Source organism: Choloepus didactylus, chromosome 4 (assembly GCF_015220235.1).
Source record: "Choloepus didactylus isolate mChoDid1 chromosome 4, mChoDid1.pri, whole genome shotgun sequence".
NCBI lineage: Eukaryota > Metazoa > Chordata > Mammalia > Pilosa > Megalonychidae > Choloepus > Choloepus didactylus.
The window spans coordinates 103236916-103252984 of NC_051310.1; positions in this window are offsets into that span (position 1 = coordinate 103236916).

Below are 16069 nucleotides of genomic sequence, written 5' to 3' on the forward strand. Positions count from 1 at the left end.
TGCCAATCCCAGGAGCCTCTGGGACGTACAAGGTGGGGGTGGGGGGTAGGGGTGAAAAAGAATTTTGTGAGCAAGAAAGTGTGGTGACTGATGGTCGTCTTTCCAATCCACAGGTTAAGGATGACAGAGAGAGGACAGAAGATGGGAGATCAGAGATGAGACACGGAGAGACAGAGACGAGACGGAGAGAGGCATGGACAACAGATCGTTAAAAGAAAAACATAGAAAGGAAAGAGAGAAAACATAGAAACATAGACAGAGATACTGGGTCATGGAGAGATCAAGACTTGGAGAGTTTTTTTTAAAAAGACATGGAAAAGACAGAGAGACGAGATAGAGCATGACGAAATGAGAAAAAGACAAGAAATAGGGACAGTAAAGCTACACAAAGGAATAGAAAGAAAAAGCCTAAGAAAGAAAAAGACACAGAGAAAAGAATGAGATTGTGATATGCAGAGATAAAAACCTAAGGAGAGTGGAGGCCAGAGCAAATAGTTAAAAACCCAAAATGACAGAGGGTTGAGACAGATCCACTTGGAGAAATGGGGCTGGAGGTGGAGATAGGGGTGGGAGTGGAGGACAAGCTTTTATCGTGAGTAGTATTTACATAGTAAACCACTTGTGGGATTGCCACAGTCACTCTCTGTCCTGCTGGCCGATGTATTCTTCCACAGTGCCTCCCTCCCCTGGCCCACCCACACTATCCTGGGCCTGGACGGGGGCCTCAGTGAGCAGAAGACTGAGACACTGCAAGGATTCTTTGCCCAGAATAAGAGACCATTGTGTGGTTTCAGCCTGCCTGGAGGGGAGCCTCACTCCCATGGCTGGGATGGAAAGGAGGCGGGGTGAAAAAAGGCAGGCAAGAACAAGTGCGGGAGAGGAAAGAGAGGGGAGGGAGCATCAGGGACTGTGGAGAGCAGTGCAGGAATCATAAACTAAATGCCAGGCCAACTGTCCTTGAGGTAGAGCCCTGGGCTACAAAGCAGGACAACCAGGTTCTTTGTTGAATCTATCCCTTGTTCGCCTGTGCATTCTTGTCCCTGCTATGGTGCAGGACTTGGCTGATATACAGCTGTGGGGAGAAGCCAGTGAGACAACAAAAGGGAAAGACCTGTGCAGGTTACCAAGCATGGCCCCTATAGGAGAAATGTTGGGAGTCCATGTGGGCCTCAGGAAATATATAGTGGTTCACATGGGGCTTCAGGAGAGGAATGTAGGTTCACTTTGAGGTCTACAGGGGAGATGTCTAGGATCCACATGGAATTTACAGGCGATATCTTGTGGTTCATGTGAGTGCTAAAGGGGAAATGTTGGGATTCCCATCTGATGATCACAGACCACTTTCTGCAGTCAGGAGAATCAGCAGGGCCTCCTATTTGACAAACAACTGAGACAGGGAAAGTGTCCAAGTCCAAAGTCAGAAGCCTGCCTTTGTCCCAGTGTATTGTTGCCCCTAGTGTTTAGTAACCAGGAAGGTGAACAATGTTGTTAGGAGTGACAATAATTCAAATAAAATTTTACTGAACAGCATTTACTGATCACCTACCATGCAAAGCAGCATAGTGCAGTGGTTAAGACCATGGACCTAGAAGGCAGGCTGACTCAGTTCAAACCCCATCTCTGCCCTTTTCCAGCTATCTAAACTTGAGCAAGATACTCATTCTCACTGAGCCTTAGTATTCCCCATATATAAAATAAGAATGATGATAATAGTACTCGAGTCTTAGCATTCCTGGAGGATGAAATAAGTTAACACATGTAAAGCATTTAGGACAGTGCCAGACACACAATATGTGTTTAATAACTGCTAATTCATACTAAGTGCCAGGCATTGAGAATGTCTTTTTCAGGGTGGAGGGTAGGAGAAAGAAATTCTAAACCAAATCTTGCAATAATATTTAAACTTCTTTGCAAGATGACTGTATAACTATATAGCTTACATGGTGTGACTGTGTGATTACGAAAACCTTGTGGCTCACACTCCGTCCATACAATGTGTGGACAGAAGAGTAGAAAAATGGGAACAAAAATTAAATGAATAATAGGGGGAATGGAGGGATGGGTGTTTTAAATGTTCTTCTTTACCTATGTTTTTATTCCTTTTTTTTTTTTTTTGGAGTAATGAAAATGTTCAAAACTTGATTTTGGTGATGAATGCACAACTATATGATAGTACTGTGAACAACTGATTGTACACTGTGGATAATCATCTGTGGATAATCATTGTAGGGTATGTGACTATATTGCAATAAACTGAATTTTAAAAAAAGATAGTGATGCTGCAGGCCCTCTCCCTTCCCCCTTCTTGCTGCCTTTAACTTAAATGTGATGCCTGGAGCTGCAGCCATTTTGCGACCTTTTGGAAAGGCCGAAAGAGTCACAAAGATGAGCCACTTAATCCATACCAGTCATCTCTCTTCAGACTCCTCATTAGATGAGAAAAATGGCCCCCATATGTTTAAGACACGGTTAGTTGGCTTTTCTGTCACTTGCTGTCAAAAGCATGCCTGAACTGATACATGAAGTAAGGGTTTGTTAGGGCTGGGGAGGGGTACATAGCAATGTGGATGCGCTGAGTTCAAAAACAAAAACCTTGAGATTCTAAAATAAAGCATGGTGTCACCATTTGAGGAAAAAAAAAAACTTCTTCTCAGATGTGGTGAATATCACATCTGCTCACATGCCATTAACCAAAGCATATCACATGGCCAAGTCCAAAGTTAATGCATGGGGGTGGGAGGCAGGAAGGTAAGCTACAAGATGCAAGGGGAAATCACTTGCAAATGGTCAGGATATTTAATCCTATTACAGGGAGGGAGCAAGTAGTTGGGAAAAGTAATCCAATCACCCACGGGACCAGCTCCAGGCTATATGTCTTTCCTTGCCCAGCTATGGCCGAATGAGGCATGTCCATCCCAGGGACTCAGGGGGAATATCTATGTTACAGGACAGTGAACAACTCAAAAAAAAAAAAAAAATAGAAAAGAAAAAAGAAGAAACAACAATTACTGAACATTTATTGTATCTGAGTGAGATGTTAAGCCTCATGACTATCCTATAAGATAAGTGCTATTATCTCCATTTTATGGACAAAGAAAGTGAGGATCAGAGAGGTAAAGCCAAGGAAATAGAATGGATATGTCATAGTTTCCTAAGGCTGTTGTAACAAAGTACCACAAATTTAGTGAATTAAAACAACAAAAATTATTTTCTCACAGTTCTGGAGGTTAGAAGTCTGAAATCAAGGTGTCGACAGGGCCATCCTCCCTCTGAAACCTGTAGGGTGGAATCCTCCCTTACCTCTTCTAGTTTCCGGTGTTTGCCAGCAATCCTTGGTATTCTGTGGCTTGCAGTGCAGCACTTCAATCTCTGCCTCAGTCGTCACATGACCTCCCTCATATCTGTCCCTGTGTCCAATTTTTTCCTCTTCTTGTAAAGACACCAGTCATATTGGACAACTGGGGCTCAATGCTACTGAAGACCTCTGGGACAAAACGCAGAATATAACATTGTTGCAATGAAGGAATGAGGCAACTGAGGGTTTCTTCATTAGTTGAGGACTGCTCCTAGTACTTCTAGCATGCCCGGTGTGACTTCTCAGAAGAGAAAACCTCAGGCAGCAAATCCCAGGGGCTTGCAGTAAGATGCCATCGAGAATGGCTAAAGATAAATAGGGAGAGCATCAAGGAGTAGCATCTACTGTAACCAAGATCTAAACCCAGTCAGTCTCTCAAACCAATTCATGCTGCTTCCAGGGTAACCCATAGGTCCGGTGGGAGTTTGCAATACGGAGTCCCCTTTCTTAAGAAAGAGCCTCCTGGAATCAAGCCCTGAAGCACATGACAACATGGATGAACCTTGAGGACAATATGTTAAGTGAAAGAAGTCAGACACAAAAGAGTAAATATTACATGATCTCACTTATATGAACTAATCGTAATATGTAAACTCATAGCCATTGTGCCAGTTTGAATATATTGTGTCCCCCAAACACCATTATATTTGATGTAATCTTGTGTGGGCAGACGTTATCAGTGTTGATTAGATTGTAATTCTTGGAGTGTTTCTGTGGAGATGCGCCTCACCCAACTGTGGGTGATGACTCTAATTGGATAATTTCCATGGAGTGTTGGCCCGCCCATTGGGTGGGCCTTGATCAATGGAGCCATATAAATGAGCTGAGGGGCAGAGGGAACTCAGTGCAGCTGTGAGTGACATTCTGAAGAGGAGCTACAGCCAAGAGGGACACTTTGAAGAAAGCACAGGAGCTGCAGATGTGAGACAGTTTGAAGATGGCTGTTGAAAGCAGACTCTTGCTCCGGAGAAGCTGAGAGAGGACAAATATCTCAGTGCAACTAAGAGTGACATTTTTGAGGAACTGCAGCCTAGAGAGGAACATCCTGGAGAAAGCCATTTTGAAACCAGAACTTTGGAGCAGACGCCAGTCATGTGCCTTCCCAGCTAACAGAGGTTTTCCGGACACCATTGGCCATCCTCCAGTGAAGGTACCCGATTGCTGATATGTTACCTTGGACACTTTATGGCCTTAAGACTGTAACTGTGTAACCAAATAAACCCCCTTTTATAAAAGCCAATCCATCTCTGGTGTTTTGCATTCCAGCAGCATTAGCAAACTAGAACAGGCATAAAATATAGAATATAGGTTACCAGGATGTAGAATGAAGCCAAAGAATGGGGAGCAATTGCTTAATATGTGCATAAAGTTTTAACGTTGAACTTAAACATTTGGAAATGGGTAGAGGTGACAGTAACATGTTGTTCTAGCTTGCTAATGCTGCTGGAACGCAAAACACCAGAAATGGATTGGCTTTTGTAAAGGAGGTTTATTTGGTTACACAGTTACAGTCTTAAGGCCATAAAGTGTCCAAGGTAACACATCAGCAATCGGGTACCTTCACTGGATGATGGCCAATGGTGTCTGGAAAACCTCTGTTAGTTGGGAAGGCACATGGCTGGCATCTGCTCCAAAGCTCTGGTTACAAAATGGCTTTCTCCCAGGACGTTCCTCTCTAGGCTGCAGTTCCTCAAAATGTCACTCTTAGTTGCACTTGGAGTATTTGTCCTCTCTCAGCTTCTCCGGAGCAAGAGTCTGCTTTCAATGGCCATCTTCAAAATGTCTCTCATCTGCAGCTCCTGTGCTTTCTTCAAAGCATCCCTCCTGGCTGTTGCAAGCTTGCTCCTTCTGTCTGATCTTATATAGTGCCCCAGTAATTTAATTCAGACCCACCTGAATGGGCGGGCCAACACTTGCATGGAAATTATCCAATCAGAGTCATCACCCACAGTTGGGTGGGGAACATCTCCATGGGACAACCTAATCCAAACATTCCAACTTAATCCCCACTAATATGTCTGCCCCACAAGATTGCATCAAAGAATATGGCTTTTTCTGGGGGACACAATACATTCAAACTGGCACACATGTTATTGTGAAAATAATTAATAGTCCTCAATGGAGTGTGAATGTGGTAGAAAGGGGAAGTTTAGAGTCATGTATGTTACCAGAAGGAAAGTTGGAGGTTAAAACATGGGAATGTCTAACACAGTGAATCTTATGATGGACAATAACTGGGATTAACTGCACAAATATTAAAAAGTTCTTTCATGAACCAGAACAAATGTATGACACTATTACAAGGAGTTAATAATAGAGGAGTATATGGGGGGAAAATGCACCTATTGAAAACTATGGGCTATAGTTAACAGTAGTATTTTAATTAACAGTAACTAATGTACCATACCCATACTATGGGTCAACAATAGGGAGGAACAAGGGGTATGGGAAGATTTGGGTTTTCTTTTTTATTTCTATTCCTTTTCTGGAGTAATGCAAATGTTCTAAAATTGATCCTGAGGATGTATGCACAACTAAGTGATGCTACTGTGAACCACTGATTGCATACTTTGGATGGTTGGTATGGTATATGAATATATATCAATAAAATTGAAAAAGAAAAAAAAGAGCCTCCTGCTCGCTCTATCCTCCTCCATACTCCTGGTCTTGTGAAATGCCAAATCCCTGACACTTAGCACACATGCCCCATTGCACAGCACTGAATATACAGTGACACATGTTCTTGTCTGCAGGGTCAAGGCAAGACACATCCAGTTCCCCCACTACCCAGTGGGCAACCCTGAGGCTCAGAAAGTTCACCCTAGACATCTTCTTATAGTGCCTCTCCCCTCCCCTCATTCTCTTTCCTGTGTGAGTCTTCTCTCCCCAACTAGACCAGAACTTCTCCAAGACAACATACAGAATGGAAGAAAGTATTTTCAAACCTGATAAAGGACTTGCATCTAGAATATATAAAGAACTCTTACAATTCAATAATAAAAGACAAAACTCAATTTAAAATGGGCAAAGGATCTCAATAAAAAGTTCTCCAAAGAAGATATACGAGTGGCCAATAAGCACATGAAAAGGTGCTCAAGATCATTAATCATCAGGGAAATGCATATCACAACCACAGTGAGATGTCACTGCACACCCACTAGAGTGGCTATAATCAAAAAGACAGATAATCATAAGGGCTGGTGAGGATGTAGAGAAATCAGAGCCCTCATAGACTGCTAGTGAGAATGTAAAATGGTATATCCACTTTGGAAAACTGTCTGGAAGTTCCTCAAAAAGATAAACATAGAATTATCATTTGACCCAGTAATTCCACTCCTAGGTACATACTCAAGAGAAATGAAAACATACGTTCACATAAAAACTTGTACGCAAATACTCATAGGGCTATTATTCGTAATAGGCAAAAGGTGGAAATATTCTTCAAAAAGTTAAACATTGAATTACCATGTGACCCAGCAATTCCACTCCTAGGTATATACATATATATAAAGATATGTTCATAAAAAGACTCGCACAAGAATATTCATCATAGCTTTCTTCATATTAGCTGTGCCAGTTTGAATATATTATGTCCCCCAGAAAAAGCCATATTCTTTGATGCAGTCTTGTGGGGCAGACATTTTGGTGCTGATTAGATTTGCATGGAAATGTGACCCACCCAACTGTAGGTGATAACTCTGATGCGATAGTTCCATTGAGGCGTGGCCCCACCCTTTCAGGGTGGGCCTTAATCAGTGGAGCCATATAAATGAGTTGACGGGCAGAGGGAACTCAGTGCAGCTGTGAGTGATGTTTTGAAGAGGAGCTACAGCCAAGAAGGACACTGAAGAACACCCAGAAGCTGAGAGAGGAACTGCAGTTTGATGATAGCCATTGGAAGCAGACTCTTACTCCGGAGAAGCTGAGAGAGGACAAACATCCAAAGTGCAACTAAGAGTGACATTTTTGAGGAACTGCAGCCTAGAGAGGAACATCCCAGGAGAAAGCCATTTTGAAACCAGAACTTGGAGCAGGCACTGGCCACTTGCCTTCCCAGCTAACAGAGGTTTTCCAGACACCATTGGCCATCCTCCAGTGAAGGTACCCAATTGCTGATGTGTTACCTTGGACAATTTATGGCCTTAAGACTGTAACTGTGTACCCAAATAAACCCCCTTTTATAAAAGCAGATCCATCTCTGGTGTTTTGCATTCCAGCAGCATTAGCAAACTAGAACAGTAGCTAAAAACTGGAAATAGCCATCAACAGGAGAATGAATAAACATATTATCATATATTCTTGCAATGGAATATAATTCAACCATAAAAATAAATGAACAACGGATACATACAACATGAATGAATCTCAGAAACATTATGTTGAGCAAAATAAGCCAGACCCTCCTCAAAAAACAAACAAAAAAAACCACATGCTATAGAATTCCAATTATATGAAGTTCAAGAACAGGAAAGTTAATGTATTAAAAGTCAGAAGAGTGGTTTCTGGTTGGAGAGGGGATGGATTGACTGGAAAGAGGGATAAGAGAAATTTCTGGGATGACGGAAATATTCTATATCTTGTTTGGGGTGGTAGTTTCAAGGCATATAAAATTGTCAGAACTCCTTGAACTGAAAACAAGATCTGTACATTTTATTGCATGTAAACTGTAGTTCAGTGAAGTACTGTTACTAATGAAAAGAAAAACAATAAACAAAACAAAAAAAAATGGAGGTCCCTGGAGAGACTTGAATCTAGGGAACCGGATAATTCCCCACTCCAAACCCCTTGCCTGTATATGACGTCCCTGCCAATGCCCCCCACCCCCACCACTACCCTGCTTCTCTTCTCCTAGCAGTGCCTCATACAGACCACTGGGGGGCACCCATGCCTGCAGTGACTAACACTTCTGCAGAGCTAATTCCATTTGCCCTCTGGGAAGCCGGAAGCACTGAGTGCTGGGTAGCCTGAGCCTATACACAGCCCACTTGACTACCACCTATTGCAGCCTAGACAGCAGCTGTGAACACGGAATCCAGAACACTACCCACTGTTCGCCCATCAAGTTCAAACAAGAATAGTGATGCCTGGAGTGCCCACCCAAATCTGCTCCCACTAGCTGCCAAGAGAGAAAAAATGTCCTTCACAGTCCAGCCTGGGTCTGACCCTGGCTAGCACTGGCCCTCGGCACTGGCTGAGCTCCTGAAAGCCAAATCCATCCTCATCTTCCAGTCTTCACCTGCCTGATCACTTAGCTACATCACAAGCCAGTCTTGCTTTTTCCTCCATGTCTCCCTTCCTCCTCCTCAGCCTGACACCTTCTCTCAGCAACTGTTTTAGTTTCCTTGTTGCTAAAGCAAAAACCACCCAATGAGTTAGCTTAAACAATGGGAACTTATTGACTCAAGGTTTTGAGGCTAGGAGAAGACCAAAATTGAAGAATTATCAAAGCGATTCTTTCTTCCTGAAGACTGGCTTTTTGGGGCTGGCTGCCGACAATCCTTGGTCCTTGGCTTTTCTGTCACATGGTAATGCACATGGTGATGTCTTCTCCTTTTTCTTCCAGGTCCTGTTGACTTTCGACTTCTTGCTTCCTGTGGCTTTCTCTTTCTCTCTGAGTTCCATTCTGCTTTTAAAGGACTACAGTAATAGGATTAAGACCTATCCTGATTGAGTTGGGGCACACCTTAACTGAAGGAACCTCATAAAGGGGCCTATTTACAATGGTTTCACACTCACAGGAATGGATTAAGTTGAAGAATTTAAACCACTACAGCAACCTCACCCCCTCCCAAGTGCTCCCCCAACTCCATTGTACCCAGCACTCCCAGAACCCTGTCTAGTCTGCATTATCTTCTATAATCCAACCCCATCTCAAACTGTAACCCCAGGTCTTTTCCTTGTATATGTTCTTCCTCCTGTGATCCTCCCTCCAAAAGTGGCCTCATCGCCAATAATAAGATATGCTGCCATCATGTACCTCCTGATATGAGTCACTGACTTCCATAGTATTCTTGCCAGGAAGTGCATGATCGCAATCTAATCATAAGAAAACATCAGACAACCCCAAACTGAGGGACATTCTACAAAATAACTGACCAGTATTTTTTCAAAGATGACTCCACCAACCCTTGGTCAGCCAAGCCAGACAAATGGAAGTTAAGTCCTATTGATTCTGCCTCCCCACATCTTCAGAATCAATCTTCCTTTTTGCATCCTCGTGTCCACCACCTTATTCCATCATCTCTTACCTAGTTTACTGTAAAAGCCTCCCCAAAACCATCACATCCTCCAGTATTTCCCCACTCTACACCCACCCAAGCCATCCTCTAAGCGACCATGGGGATCTTAATCATGTCACTCCCCTACTTGGGGCCCTTCTGAGGCTCCTTACTGTGGGTATATACCCCCTCCCTGGCTTGGCCCACAGGCCCTCCTGACCTCACTCCTGGCCACTTCTCCAGCTTCATCTCTTACACACATTCCCCCGCCACAGGCACTCCAACCACCCAGAAGTGCTTGCAGTTCTAAGAATTCTGATTCTCTTTCACCTCCTTGCTTTTGCACATGCTGTTCCAGCTGCCCAGAATACCTTCCCTTCCTCTTAACCCAGCTCCTGTCTCTGCCCCTTTGCCCAGAAATTTGAACTCTTCTTAGGACTAGGGTCCAGAAAACCTTGCAAACTTTCAGGTAGAGGCTGCTCTTTCCCCTCCTTCCAAGTACCACAGGCCCAGGAGGAGCACCCCGGGACAACTGTCGGCTCATTTCTCTCCTGCCCTCAGGCATACCACAGCCTCTGACTCTCACACCTTGACTTTCTGGCCCTCCATCTCTCATTTCTGTTGTCCACAGCTAGGTCTTCACTCATACTCTTCTTCTGCCTGGCTGATTCCTATTCATCCTTTAAGTGTTCATATAAGTCTCACTTCCTTTGGATCTTCCCTGGGCTAGTTAGATGCCTCTGCTAGGTGCTCAGGCCCCTCCCTCCCAGCCACCCAGTGCGATGCTGTTTTTGTTGCCTAGGTGCCTGACTCCCCGCGAGACTGTGAGTTTGGGGGGAGGGGAGTGGAGCAAGCCCACATCTGTATTGCTCACCTTTACCCTGGGCCAGTCTCAGTGAAAGGAAACCTTGTCTCACTGACAAATGTTAACAACCAGCTCTCCAGGGTAAACTGTATGCATATCTATATACTGTACATTTATTATAAATTTTACTGAGATAAAAGATATATAATAATTTACCATGAAATATACAGTACTCTTCATTGTAAATTCCAAATAGCCAATCACAGAATGCTTTTTGATTTTTGCTGAACTCTAGTACCCACAGCCAATCTATGGTTGCAACTGATGAATGTGCTGTGCCTTCATGAATGATATTTTCACTTACATTAAGGGAAGACAAAAGTGAAACAACAAAGACATACATCAGAACTTCACTAGTTCTGCAATAACATGAATGACTTCTTTGCTGAATTGGATAATAGTTTTTGAATACATCCTCAAATTTTTGTGCTATACACAATGTAATAATTTCCAATGTAAAATGCTTTTAAGTTTAATCTGCATTATTAACATTTTCTCCTTCACTTTCTTAAGTCTAGATAATTAACAAAACAAATAAAGCTCTGTATTTGTAGTGTTAGCTAATCTCTGTTATAAATACTTCCACCATGGCTGATTTCACACTGAATGTAGAGTTGGGCAGAGATGCATCATGGCACACCATTATATAGTATTCCCACTATACAGATACAGCATAAATGGCTTCAAGAGCACAGATAATAGTAAAATGTAGTAAAATAACTAAGAAGCAGTGAGTCTTGAATATTTATTATCTGTTTTAATATAATTTATGTAATTGTAAGTTTATATAATTAGAGTTTTAATAATTGCTGTGTTTATTAACCAGCTTGCAAAACCAAAAATTTAATAGTTTGTTCTCTTGAGCCAGCATGAGCTGCTCTTAGGACATCACTGCTTTGGTCCATGGCCCCCAACTTTCTCTCCGGGCTCCATTTTGCTGCCAGTCTAGGAGATTCCTGAGTTCATTGGATGACTCATCCAGCACCTCAGGCTTGTGATTCCCTCTGAACTCCTGTGACTTTGTCTCCCCTATAGCCACTCACCTGCTCCCACAGCCTCACCATAGGCCTTGTCATCACCAGGAACCGTTCCACCCAGGAATTGCATCCTAGGCTCTCACTTCTGGACGGCAGCCTCTACTCCTTCCAGCCGTCTCAGCACCCCCATACATGTCCTTTGATCGACAGGTACATCATTCCCTGAGCCCTCATTTTGTTCCTGTTTCTCAGTCTCCTCCTGATCCCTGGAACACCCTCCTCCTTACGCATCCTTCTGCTGGATTTACATTCAAGCCATTCACCCTGGGTATACATGATATTGTACAATAAAGCAATCCACATTCAATATTATAATCTCAGTAGAAGTGCTCTTATAAAATGCAATCGAGATCAGAAATTGGTCAATTTAAACAAAAAAAGTCAGCTTAAAAGGAGATGCATAAGAAGTAATACATATTTGGACATTTTATTTAACTTCAAATACATAAAAGTGTATTTATTTGCTAATCTTTTGTTGTAATACCAAGGCTTTTTCTCTGAACATGGACCTGCTAATAGGAATTTCACATTTCTTTTCTTGTATAACAATACCCATAACAAATTGTCTAGACTTCCAGTTTCTAGAAAGTGAATAAGAGCTTTAAGACACTTGCCAAACTATCTGAGTGCAGACTCTTGAGATTCTGTAGAATTTTCCCCAATCTTTTATAGTGGTCTCCTCAAATCAAATTCAACAACATTTGGTTTTTAGAGTCCACCTTTTTTTCCCCAAATCTTTCCAAAACAGTCAACTTAGTTTGCATAGAAATATCAACTCACTTCCCTTTTGCACTCTTACTTCTATGGTTTAGTTATATCTAATTAAATTATGTAATACAATAAGTACAACAGGCATAAACAGATTTGGGATACCAAGATGAGGTTAAATATACAAAGCATTTATTAGTAGAAACATCTGTTAGAGGAAATGGGGAGGGAGCCGGGAGAGGTTGGGAGCGCCCTTAGACCAGGTTATGAGTCTGACCTAGAGTGAAGGAAAAAGGGGATGACGGAAGTTGGGTGGAAGCATTTTAGACTGCAGTGTAGTTCTAAGGAAAGATTGGCGAGGCCACTGGGGAGTCCTCCAAAGTCATCCATCTCCCATTCACTTCCCAAGAATGGTCCTGCCTTAGTATCCCAATTCCTCTCGGTCATTGCTGGAAGCATCCCATGGGACACTCGGCCTGGGCACAAACAGAGTGATAGATTGCAGAGTGCAGAAGCTGGGGCCCTTGCTCAGTTATGTTCCTTGCAGTCAGCAGTCTGAGAAGTCATTCTGACTCTTGGTGACCATGCATGGATTTAGTTTTCCTGCATACAACAGAAAACTCAAATAACGGTGGCTTATCTGTGGGCAGCCAATTCAGCACCCAGCAGTCGGCCTAGTGGCACGGTCCCTGGGCCTTCAGTACATGTCACGGTGACTGTTCTGCAAGGTGGAGCATCGAGTGGCACCTACGACTCCTGCCTAAAAGGAATTTGTTTCTTGCTGCTGTTTATGTTTCTTATATTCATACTGCCTCTTTTTCTCATTTGGCGTCTTTTGGGCTCTGTGGTGGTGGAATGCTCCCACACCTAGCTACATCAATGAGCCAGCGGCTTACCCTGCATTAGCTTCAGCGTAAGTGACAATGCCTGCTCCTTTCTTAGAAGACAATAGGTCACTCTTTCTGCTCACTCCCACTGGCCACCTGTCAACTAGGCGGAAATTCCCCTTCCCAAGCTTTGAAAGAGTTAGCTAGAAGAAATAAGTAGCTTTGAAAGAGTTAGTTAGAAGAAACAAAAAGGTAATGATTAACAGACTCTAAAACATGAACACAAAAAATAGTTATAGATTGCTTGGTACTCAATAGTAGGAACTGCTATGCCTGTGCCGAAACTCTGTGTCTTGCTACGCTCCAGGGAGTCTGTCCCTGCTAGCCCATTGATCATTGTGTAAGAATAAATAATGTCTGAGATTTAGCCAAAATATTCTAGTATTGTATGCCTGAATGCTAGTGTGTATGTTATAGAAAATTATAAAAATAAAGCTCTGATGCTCTGCTTGGTCGGAGATTTCATCTTTGTACCCAGACACAACAAGGTGTCTGTGTCGTTTCTTCGCAGACTCCAGCTCCCCTATCAGGACCCTGACCGTTGCTGAGAGTTAGGCCAGCCCTCGGCACTTATCCAGATAAATCTTTTTCTCACGTAAGGAGAAGTCCAGAAATAGGTAGTTGCTAAAGATGGCTCAGCGACTCTAAAATTCAGGGTAGAGGTCTCTGCAATTCTCTTGCCCTTTTCCTCACAGTTATGAGACGGCTTCTCAACTCCAGTCCACTGCTGCATTCCAGGCAGTTAGAAGGAAGAAGGGGCAAAGGCCAAAGGACATGCAGCTGAGTCCACCTCCCCATTTAATCAGCCTTCCAGAAAGCCCTACGTGTCAATTTCCATTCAATTATCTCTCATTGGTCAGAACTGTCATAGAGCAACTCCTATTTGGCAAAGAAGGCTGGGCACATTGTCTCTGCCAGTAGAATCAGGGTTGCCTTAGCAAGGAAGAATAGAAGAATGGATACTGAGTAGCTCCCAGCACTGTCTGCCACACTAGGCGAGCTCAAGCATTCTAGAGAGTGGCCTGCAACCAGCTGAGTACATCCAGGTTGCTGTGGGCTCCATTTTGTGTTTTGTTCTGCAGAGGCAATGGAGAGTGTCAGCTCCTGTGATGACTCAGTGTCATGGAGGTGGTGACGAACACATGCACTAAGTTATTTTTATTTCCCTGGAATGTCAGCTCCGCCAAGTGGGAACGTTTCTCATTTTGTTCACTACCGTTTCTCCAGCATCTACAACAGTGCCTGTCAGCAAATAGATACCCAATAAATACTTTTTAATGAATGTGTGATTAATGACAGTGTTGCTTTCTTCCCTAGGAATACTTTCAATAAATTCTTATCACCTAATGTCCTTGAATTTGGAAACTGAAAGCCCACTGGGGATAATTCCTCTCAAGTACTGCCCATTCCATTCACTCTCAGAAAATAACCTGGACTTTTTGGGAGGATAAATTGTATCCTTTCCTCCTCCCTACTTTAATCTGACGAAGCCATGTCTCTCCCACCTCTTCCCAGACTAAGGCCAATCCTCCTAACGATTCCCTGATTCATACCCCATCTTATCTCTTCAACAATTTTGATCTATCACTCATTCTCTTTCCTCGGTACCTTCAACTTCTCCTCTTTCTTCTATTTTTCCTTCAAATATTTCCAAACAGAAAAAATAAAACCATCATCCTTCCATCCACCGCCCACTCAAGCTATTGTTTAACTCCTATCCCTGAGTGATTTTAGCCACTCCCAAGGTAGTACGTGAACAAGACTGTGTGCTAAAGGCTCCTTTGTCAGTCAAGGTTCTTTGCTATAAATGCAAAGAAGCCAACTCTGACTAATGCGAGCAGAGAAAGTATTTATTGGATGGGTATCAGGCAGTTCATAAAACTAATTCTCTTGCTTCAACCCAAGACCCACCAATTATAACCCTGGTCATTACTTGGCCTCCAATGGAGCTTTCCACACTATAAGGAGTGATGACTCAGAGGATGTGGCTGCCAGGCCCTTTGGCAGTTTGTGTCAGGTTTATTTATCAGTCTCTTGTGAGTTAGATTGCTGTAAGTCAGCCTCCCTTTTCATGAATTGTTAATTTGGTGACTACTCATTATTTAAGAAGAAGAAATACTATTTTAATATATTTATATGTTTTATATATATCATAATTTCCCTGTTTGACTTTTATTTTTGGAAACTAAAGCTAATTTGCACTAGTGTCATGCTCTTCACTTTTGATTTCAAGGATCTGGCTGTTTAATTCTTTTGTTATCATATGTAAGGTACTATGAAAATTAAAAATATTATTATGCATATTCCCCCAAACAAATGCAATAAAATCTTTTTGAACCAATTGAAACAATAAACAGTAAATATCATCCTTGACTATTCCTGAAACATTTTTGGTCACCCCTGAACTCAGAGAATGTCACCCTGGCCTTGTTCCCCTGTGGGTGCATGGACCACCATGCTGCTGCATATCCCAACTGCCCACCCCCCCACCCAGGTCCAGGCCCCTCAGCTTCTGCCCAGTCCCCACTTCTCACTGGAATTGCTGGGGATCTGCTCCAAAATCCCCAATTCTATAACATGGGGGGCAATTTTGCTTCTCTACTTCTTACCCTTTCAAATATCCTGATCACAAAACCACTTTACAGTCTTTAAAATTATTGATGACCCCAGAGAACATTTTTTAAAACCTTTATTGTGGTAACATATATACAACATAACATTTCCCATTTTAGCCTCTTTCAAGTGCACAATTCAGTGGTGTTAATTACATTCACAATGTTGTGTAACCATCACCACCATCCATTACCAAAACTTTTCCATCCCCTCAAACAGAAACTCTGTACCCACTAAGCATTATAGAATTTTTAAAATGTGAATTATATCTATCAATATTTACTCCATTACCAAAACTTTTCCATCCCCTCAAACAGAAACTCCGTACCCACTAAGCATTATAGAATTTTTAAAATGTGAATTATATCTATCAATATTTACTGCAC